Source organism: Epargyreus clarus, unplaced genomic scaffold (assembly GCF_041222505.1).
Source record: "Epargyreus clarus isolate Ecla_fem2 unplaced genomic scaffold, WU_Ecla_fem_2.2 ptg000007l, whole genome shotgun sequence".
Lineage (NCBI taxonomy): Eukaryota > Metazoa > Arthropoda > Insecta > Lepidoptera > Hesperiidae > Epargyreus > Epargyreus clarus.
Window position 1 is genome coordinate 4822493 of NW_027332215.1, and position 10626 is coordinate 4833118.

Sequence of the window (10626 nt, forward strand, 5' to 3'; positions counted from 1 at the left end):
GGAATAAATGAAAATTTGGTACGAAACCCTCCGTATGCGAGTTCGACTCCACTATTTAAGTGCTAATTACAAGTACATAAATACGTTAATACTTCGGAATATAAAAGTATTATATTATACAAACTTAATGAAGTGCTGAAGATATTATAGTAACGCTCTTTTATAAAGGAAAGGGCTTTTATATCTTTCAAATAACATAGCAAATTAAAAAATAACAAGTTTTGTATCGTCACCGCCCCACACTAGAGTCCGTCACCCGACCCCCAAAAGAGATATTATTTAAACTCATTCACGTGTGTGTCTGACCACGGATCGAACCCGGTGCCTTTGGGAGTCAGGGCCAGTATGGTAACCGTCGTTATTTTACACTTATGTGTCTTTTTGAATATTATGCATTGTTCACTGCATTCTGACTTCAACAATTACATTTATTATTTATCACCGCTTGTTCCTCAGTGAATCACTTTCACTCATTGAAATGTAATTTTAGACTTTGTGCTAATTTCTGTTTTTATCTTACATCCGATTTATAGTTTTATAGATAGAAGGTTCATTACTACAATATTATTTGTCGATCTTTGCACATATTTCTGAATATCTTTAAGGAACGCGGGCTTGAAATCATAAAAAAATGCGTCTTTTTGCTTTATTACGTCATTCGTCCCTAATATTTTCAATACATATTCGATGGATTCAACAATAGGTTCATTATATTTTAATAAACAATGAAAAGTTTTTCGGTCACCTTTTGGGAGACAGAATATCTAGGAGTACTTATACGCCCCCTTGACTAGTAAACAGAAAAATACATACTTATATTAATAAAACATATACGCAAAGTACGAATTCGCTACCTTCCCCACGTTATCCATGTCACATATTTAATGCATACAGTCTACTCGAAGACATACACTTTTCCAATTGTTCAAGAATTATTAAAGTCTACCTATTATCTACTTATCTTCGTATGTCTACTCATAATTACACAATTCCATATTTTTTTTATATAATATAGTAGTAGCAGACGAGCATGCAGTCCACCTTATAGTAAGTGGCTACTGCCGCCCATGGACATCTGTAATCAACCCCAGATAGGGCTACATATTCATACCTGGGGTCGGCCACAGATGCGTCGCTACTCCTGAGGACTAAGCTGGAACGCCTCGGAAAAGTATGTCTTACCACACCCTTCAAACCAGAACACAGCAGCGCTTAACACTGCTGTTATACGGCAGAAATAGGTGTGGCGGTGGTGCCGTCGGAGTCGAACCACAAACGGTTCTACCACCTTCAAAATACCATATATTTTATACCAGCCTTTCTTGTATCTAATTGATTTCTTGGAATAAGAATGATAATGTTTAATAAATTTTAAGTTTACATAACGTTCCCTTTAAAATTTATAACGATAAATGACACAATTTTTCCTGAAGACGTACAGTTTAACGTCAACTCGAATAATATTGAGATATATACAATATTTGATTATATAATATCACAAGGGATGAGACTGTTATTCCGAGGAAAAAACCAAACTCAATTAGGCAAGTATTTTTCATTAAATTTGACAATAAATTAAGTAAACAATTAACATAAATTAACGTAAACATTTTAAGGAAAACCTACATCTCTGAGTTTCATACTCGTATAATCGACCGAACTTTTTTTAGTCGTGTGAAATCTTTTCTGAAAATATTGTGAATTGTTTGTTATGTCGTTAAATATGTGACGATGATGAAAAAAATGAGAAATTTGAACAAAATATACAATAAGCACATATTGTTAGTCAGTTATTCTCAATAGTTAAATTCTGCATGTTATTGACGTTTGGCAATAGTTTAAAAATGCGGCGCGCTATTTCAGATGGCAAACTATTCACTTTAAAGTTTGGGACATGAAGGTATGTCGGAATATATTTGTTGTATATATTATTCTTAATATACATAAGTTATTAGTTCTTATATAGCTATCGATAAGAGAACTGTGTTTTATTTATGTTATTACAATAAGTAACATTATTTTTGAAAAAAAAAATATTAATAAAATTTAAGTAACAATATAAGTCTGAAGTACTTTTAGCTAGGATTACTTTAAAACCCAGTACATCTAAAAATATTACTAATGTAGTAAACAACGTCGTCGTGTTTATTAGAAATCTTTTGGTAGGAGTTAGAAAATTCAATGGTATGTAGGTAACCCTACCCTGTAATAACGGGTATTACATACGTAATTTTTTCGCGCAATGATTGTTACATTTAAAAACCATACTATTATCTGCATAACTTGTAGTTTCAAGAAATTTATATTACACGCTGTAATTTGCAAACAATTTTGTTATTTGTAATATCTTCTATGCATTTGGAATATTTTAAGAGTCAGTTGACAATTTTCACTATTTCGAGTTTTTATATGCAAGACGTCAGCGTTACTTTAATAAAACGCGTACCTTAACACAGGTACCTACAAGGACCAGAAACAAAACTCTGAATGTACGCACAACCTCCCCTCACGCAAGCAAGACCATTAAAACAGCGAAGTTTTATATTTCAACAAAGCGGGCGGGAAGGCGCGCTGCGAACTTAAGTTAATGACGACGTTTCCTCACTTCGCACGCCACTGCTAGTACCTACGCATTATTAGGGTACTGGGCATGCGATTGATCCAGAATAACAATTAAACCAATACAAAGGCTAGTTACAGTGTAACTGATTTACCTACGCATTTTTTACGTATCAAAATCCAGTTCTCTTTCTCCCGGGAACAAGATTTAACATTTTATGAAAACGACTTCACATTTTTTACCAAACTCGTTAGCGACAAGGAGCGGGCAAGTGTATGATAATTATCTGCCAGACGGCCTACAAGTTTTCTGTCACAATCGGGTCAAATTTAACCGAGTTGCGTAAAAAAATTCCCGCGTCTTACGAAGTAGCTTTTAAATTTTATAGCCGCCACAAATGAATATTTCGAGGCGTTTTATTATTTCAATACGACCGTGGACCAGTGTTAAAGTCAGGATGATCAACAATGGAAAATTCGCATGGCAATAAAAGTTAGTAACGCGAGCGTATGATGGCAACGGCGCGTATTTTGGCCGATATGATGCAATTCGCAGTGCAAGTGGTGGCTTGCACCCGTCGTGCACGTGCTGCGGGAAGTTTCCACAGCCGCAGCCGACGAGCACGAGCCCCTCGCTCGCTCCCCACAAAAATATATGTACTTGTATGTTTTTCACAATACCTTGATTTAAGTCCCTCGAAGTCGCGCGCGAAGCGTGCGTGTCGAGTGTAACACGTGTGTACTTTTAGTACCAGTCGAACGTAACGCGCGCCGCTCGGGGATTGACTGATGCTCGCCGAGCGCGTCGGAGAATATATGCGCGCGCATCTCTATACGCGTGCGTGGTGGGAGAACCTGGTACAATCTCCCCCTCGAATCCGTCACCGTTTCATTCAAATTCGCTCAGAACATCTCGCATCCGCGGCGCCCACTTTACATTCTGATAGATGACAATCGTCAACCACATCCGATGTCATGTGGTCACATTAAACTGTTTTGCCTAAATTGGCGGCAAGTTCCTCTGTTTATCCAAGCGGGAATCGGGGATCTAACGCGCCGTATTTTATCCGCATTTCATTGAATTTTTAATATTGGGCTGAAACCTCTTTTTAACAAACGTAAGAGTTTAAAAAGGCTTTTTAAACTACAGACAAAGTTTGGATGATTGAATTAAATACTCGAAACAAGTTTTCTCAGCAAGTTTGTGACTGAGAAATGAAGCGATACACTAGTAAACAAAATAGAAACTTGTTGGTAATGCGGAGCACGTGGTTCGCGCTACTGCAGCGTAAAAGTTTAAGTAAGTTTGTTGCAGTTCGGCGCACCAGGCACACTAGTTAGCTCCGGAGCAGTACTTTATCAACAATTTACGAGATGAAATGGTCTAAATTTGAACTAATCAAGAACATGGAAATACAATTTCAATTAAACTTAAACAACGTTTACATTTAGTTCGATTTGTGTAAAGTGGTAAATATTTTTTCGTGCTTCGAATTTTAAGCTATAGCCTAGTGATTGTCATTGTACAATGTTTAAACTTTGTCAAAACCCTTTAAAAGTATTTTCTTGTAACTCTTACTTTTCCTTCCGATTTCTATTGGAACAACATGGTGAAGAATGCTCTAAGCTCCTCAAGACAATCAAGATGAGACCTGAACCCAACAATGGGACATAAAAAAATTAACTGACAAATCCTTAAAAACATTGACGAGAAATATTCTATGATATAATATGAGAAACGGCAAATATTTTCATTGTTCTAAACAGAACAACCGCTTAACTGAAAAGGACGTGAAAGAAAAAATAAAACGTTTAACAGACTAAACACAGATCAGAAAGAAGACACCATGGTATTTGCCTTATGAGTATTATACATATACTAGTGGTGGCCGCGGCTTCGCCCGCATTTTAAAGAAATAATATGACATACATAAAACGGAAAATTTGTACCTGCGTTCGAATGACAGTGGTGTCATCTGTCCGAAACTGGTCTTACCAACTCCCAAACCCGCGTGGGCTCTTGGACAACAACTTTGCTAAAGATCATCACTTGATCAAATGCATGTTTCCGATTCTATAACTACTTACGAATTAAAAATTAATTAACAAACCTTTTCCCACGGACTAAATTGTGAATCTAAACCATTCTCAAGTCCCTTTGTACACACACAACAAATTATATCAAAATCAGTCCAGGCGTTTAGGAGGAGTTCAGTGACATACACACGCACATAAGAAATATATATATAAAGATATACCCAATGCAACTGCTAAGTGTAACGATTTGCATCGGTATTCCAGCTTAGTCCTCAGGGGTAGCGACGCATCTGTGGCCGACCTTAGGTAGGAATATAATTTTGTAGGTGGTAGAACCCTCTGTGGTTCGACTCCAGTGGCACCACCATCACAGCTATTTCTGCCTAATAACAGCCGTGTTAAGCCCATCTGTGTTCTCATTTAAAGAGTTCGATAAAGGAGACATACATTTCAGAAGCTTTCCAGCTTAGTCCGGAAGTTAGCAGCGCATCTATGGCCAACCTCAGGTTCTTTTTAACTTATCATCTTCAGCTTCATCTTAACTTACCCAGGGGTTGATAACAGATGTCCATAGGCGGCAGTAGCCGCTTACGATTAGTGAGACTGCATGCCCGTCTGCTACTCCTATATTATAATAAAATAATATACGGACTAAGTCTAAACTCATCATGTAAGTCCGCTCTCCAACAACAATCATATATGTCGGTGTCCTGACATTCGAAACACGTGTCTTCTTAAATATTTGGGGAAATAAATGTGTTTGAAACATTTTTAAAAGTATTTGACATTTTAAAACGCAAATGTCAATAGCCGTTAAACTTATTCGAAGTGTACCTAATAATGTGATAACTTGAGAAGTAAATACCTAACTAAATTCGAAGACCCGCATGGAGGAGCGGATCGTACCGGTTTGACGCGCAAAAGATTCCGGGTTCGATTACCGGGTAGACAGATATCTGAATGATGGATTTAGATTTCTGTTCTGGGTTTGGGTATTTGTGTATTCGTGTATGTGCGTGGTACCCACGATAGGTACAGGGGATCCTAGTGTGTGTAGAACGCGTTATATACGAGTACAACCGTTAGGTTTTGCAAAAATCGGTACTTTTATTCCTCTGACCTATCTTATATAAAAATTATCGTGTCACAATGTTAGTTACCGTACTACTCCGAAACAATTTTACCGATTTTCACCAAATTTTATATGCACCTGAAAACTAAATGATACCTTTATCATAAAAAAATATTGCAATCCCGTAAAAATCTTCAGTTTTAAGACGGCACTTATTCCTATAAATACGCAAATGATATCAATTTTGATTTTGTTGCTAAAAATAAAGGACGTTTAAAAATAACACAAAAAAATATATTATTATGTTACCATCTGGAACGGAATTACAATTGTATTATGTATGCCTATTTATTCATTACAGCAGCATAAAATATTTTTTCCACGATTTTATTACTTGTATGTATTTATGTAACGGAATCTTTGAACTCGATTTTTACCCACTTTGAATGGTCCGATTAATTTAAAATTGAACAATTAATTATCAAGAACCAATGACAATACATGGTTTTAATAATTTTATCCCAATCTCCTCATCAAAATCGTCAGGAATCAGGATTAATGATTTTCCTTTTGCGATTTCAGCGTGGATTTTAGTCTTTAAACTATAATTATTCAAAATATGTAAACATACAACCCAAGCTAATAAAAGCGTGTTAAAAATAAGCCTGTAAAATAATTGTGCCTTCCTTCGGAATATAAAATCCGCCACCGATATAATTATACTGTATTCAACACGTTGTAGCTACTATTTCATATTACAAATGCATCCAAAGTAAGGTAAATAATAATTTTCCACAGGTAATCACCTACTTTGCGATTGACATTAATTATTTACAACCAACTGTCCGATTGGAATTGTATTGAATTTATTTAACACGTAATAAGTCTATACAGTTCGTTGCCTACAAACTTTTGGCTTTACCGAAAATTACAGAAAAAACCAGATAGATTAGTGGTTAAGAAACTCGGCATCTTGATACACAGGTCCGAGGTTCAAATCCCAAGCACACACCTCTGATTTTCAAAGTTGTGTGCGTATCACAAATTAATTATCACTTGCTTAAACGGTGAAGATAACATCGTGAGAAAACCTGCATACCTGAGAAATCTAAAAAAATGTTTTCAAAGGTATGAAGTCAACCAATTCGCACTTGGCCAGCGCGGTGGACTATGACTTACTTCTTCTCATTCTGAGAGAAGATCCGTGTCCAACTATGGGACAGTAATAGTTTTTTTTTGTATAATATAGGAGTAGCATGCAGTCCCTCTGATGGTAAGTGGCTACTGCCGCCATTGGCCTCCTATTTAGGGTGGGGTGGCTCCCCAAATAGGATTAGATTCCTACCTAAGGTGGCCTAACAGATGCGCCGTACCCCTGAGGACTAAGCTGGAACGCCTCGGGTAAGTATGTCGCCCATACCACACCCTTCAAACCAGAACACAGCAGCGCTTAACACTGCTGTTATTATGTAGAAATAGGTGTGGCGGTGGTGTCGCCGGAGTCGAATCACAAAGGGTTCTACCTTGAAATTTGTTTATGATGATGATGAAAATTCACAATTCGTGCCCGTCTTTGATACGAAAAATTTGTTTAAAGATTATTAATAACGCCTTTAAAGTTGAATTATTGACATTATCATTAAAATTCAATTAGTTCACATTTGAAAAGTGGTAAACTGATTAGTTTTCCTTTGCAGTGTAGGAATGGTGAAAATGTTATATGATGAAAATTTCCAAGAAAATTATGTTCATTCGTAGCGTATGGAAAGTTTTCAGTGCGGTCGTTGCACTTAGGTCATTCAGGACGTACGTGGAATGCATCCCGCTTTGTTTGGTCGAGTCAGCTGAGGTACTAATAATAAGAGTAATATAGCCGATAGCACAGTGGTTATCAAGTCTGTATAGTGAAGTGTATTGTGGTATAAGTCTACGGTTCGAATCCCACGCACACAGGACTGCTGTTCATATCCCAACCACGTACATGAATATTTCGAAATTCTTATAATTTAATTACTATATTACTATACTAGCTGACCCGGCAAACTTTGTATCGCCTCAAAATCTATTTATCAAATATATATCATATAAAATGTAGCCTATGTTACTCGTGGATAATGTAGCTTTCGAATGGTGAAAGAATTTTTAAAATCGGTCCAGTAGTTTTTGAGCCTATTCATTACAAACAAAGTTTTCCTCTTTATAATATTAGTATAGGTTAATTTAATTATTAGTACCTGCTTAGTTTACCGGAGTCATATTATCTTTGTGAGGAAACCATTCAGTTAAAGGAGTGTGAAGCATTTGGTAACAATTACAGCGTAAATTCTAACTAAAAATGTCATATGCATACCTATATTTCAATAGTCTATTATTAGATTGTAAATAAAACTGCGTATTAAATCAATTTTGCAAATGCTATCTTCATAATAGTAAGCCATGGCCATTTTACACAATAGAAACAAAACATTTGTATTTTTTATAATATAGGAGTAGTAGACGAACATGAATACGACCTGATGGCAAGCGACTACTGCCGTCCATGGACATCGCTAATCAACCGCAGATAAAATGAGATTCCTATCTGAGGTCGACCACAGATACGCCGCTACCCCTGAGGACTAAGCTGGAATGCCGCGGAACAACACCCTTCAAAACAGAATATCAGCACTTAACACTGTTGTTATTATTCATTAATATGTGTGGCGGAATTATTCAGATGCCTATAAAGTAGGATTTCCTCTGATAGTTTGCAGTCTAGTAAACAGCAAATAATTCTAGAACTTTGTCGTCAGGGTCGGCTTCCGAAGTTGGAACGCAACATTTAAATGACCTGCCATAATACTCGTACGAGAACAATGTTATATGTGAAGGACTTTAGAGTTTCTTCAAAAAGTACTATCTTCTAGTACTTTACTAGTACTACTAGACTTTTCATTAAAAACTGTTCTAATTCTAGTAAATGTTGTAAAACTACTTTCTATTAGGGAGTCCATATTTTTTATCGCTTTGCTCTCTATGGTCACGAATGCCCCTGGCACATCCCTGGCAAGTCTAGAATTTTGCGTCTTCGAATAAATAGTTTACTTTTCCTATATGGTCGGCAATATGCAACACCTGAAAATTGCGCGCCTGTCTGCCTATCACTTACTTTATATACCTAAATCTCTCATTTGCAAAATTCAAAACGTCTATCGCTATTAATTAATAATCAATCTATCTGATGTTTTGCCTATCAAAGATCAACATTTGGCAATTTATATTATTCATACTATATTGTAATTGTCATTTTTCGATATTTGGTAAAAATTGGATAGATTGTTTATTAATACCCGAGGTGTACCTTTTTTTACAAGGGGGAAACCTTCAAAAGGTACCCTATGACGTGGGAGCGATACGGGGTTATGTGGGATTCTTACGGCACTAAAAACCCCGCGGTGGCCATCCTCGGCGCTGCATAGACGATTCCAGGATCTCCAAAGGAACGCAACCGAAGTCCTCTTAGCGCGTTGCCCCGTCAGGCTCCGTCCAGGTGAGCATGACGATCGCCACTCCGTCTGGTGTGCACGACTGTATGCTACCACACATACCGCAGTCCTTCCCGGGGCCGTTGGCCGGGCGATTCGAGCTCCCACTCTTGGCACCCGCGACCCCAGAAGCCCGTTTTAGTCGCGTCTTACGACAGGCAGGGGATACCGTAGCCCTATTCTGGTCCCGGAACTACAGGGACAAACGGACGTGTACCTATGACTTGCGCAACGGCTAAGTGAGAATTGTATGTAGGTTCTTATTCAAACACGTCTCAAAGGAACTCACCAAAACATTATCACAGTAGCTTACCCACCATTAATAAACAAACAAACATTCATTTGTATTCTTATATAACCCTTGAATATCAAGTAGTACATAATAAACAGGCAAGTAATTGATAAGTATAAGATTTACAAATGCATAATTGTTGTTGTCATCGCTGTTTCTGCGGCGTGCGGTCAACACACTATGAATAGGAATGCAATGAATATTGAAGGCCAAGGTTCGTATCCATATTTAGTTACCGACTTCACCGGCGAAGAGCTATTATAGTATTCACACTAGGGATGAGCCGCAACTTTGTTTGCAAGTATTTATTTGTTTGTTGTAAATGTAGCTATGTTAAGTAAATGAATCGTTATCGAAGTGGTGAAAGGGGGAAAACACGCTAAAACGTTTCGTGTAGCTTATACGCACGTTCCCGGAATTGAGTGTATACATGGAACTTATTGGACGCATGACCATGCGTATAGATGAACCGTTTATTTCGTAGTTGTAATAATATGCGAGACTTAAAGTTTGCAGGAGCGGTCTCATGGGATCTACTCCATCCTGCTCCATTCTCAAGAGTGATGGGCCCAGATGTTGGCAAACGCCGGGAGCGGACCAGTGCTACTAGCGTACCCGTGGTCCCGACAAAAGGCGTCCAGAGGAACATCGTGGGGTTTTAGCTGGTAGGAGGCTGGCATATTCTCTCCGCTGCCCCCGCAGTTGGGAGGACCTGTTCAGTGTATCTCCACGCAAAAAACTGGGGCAGCAAAATATCCGTAGCTTCACCGTTGCATCGCTATTAGGTATGTAGTTATGATATAACTAAATTAATTTTGTTTCAAAAATTGTGTGATTCAGGACGAATTTTTATTACATGTATATTCTGAGAAATGTTAACAATGAAGGATATTAACAACCAAGGTTAATGTTTTTACATAACTTTAATATTTGGCCAAGTGCGAGTCGCACTCACACACAGAGAGTTCTATAAGACTACATTTTCATATATTTTATTATGAAAGTATTTGTTATCATAACAACCATAGAATTAAGGGCACTGTAAAAATCTAAACGGGGTAACTATTACAGTTCAATAGACAAAGCGATAAACGCCGAAAAATAGTGATTTCTTATATAAAGACTCCCAATTATTTTAAAGA

General features: G+C 37.4%; 1 protein-coding gene across 2 annotated transcripts in view; it reads right to left on the minus strand.

The window, feature by feature from the left end:
• Positions 1-3396, minus strand: part of LOC140743269 (glutamine synthetase 2 cytoplasmic) — an 87810-nt gene extending 84414 nt beyond the window's left edge. The window contains exon 1 of one of the 2 annotated variants that reach the window (XM_073074422.1): positions 3241-3396. The gene's annotated coding sequence lies outside the window, so the exon portion shown is untranslated. The remainder of the gene's footprint in view (positions 1-3240) is intronic. The other variant, XM_073074425.1, reaches the window with a different exon arrangement.
• Positions 3397-10626: the final 7230 nt, after the last annotated feature.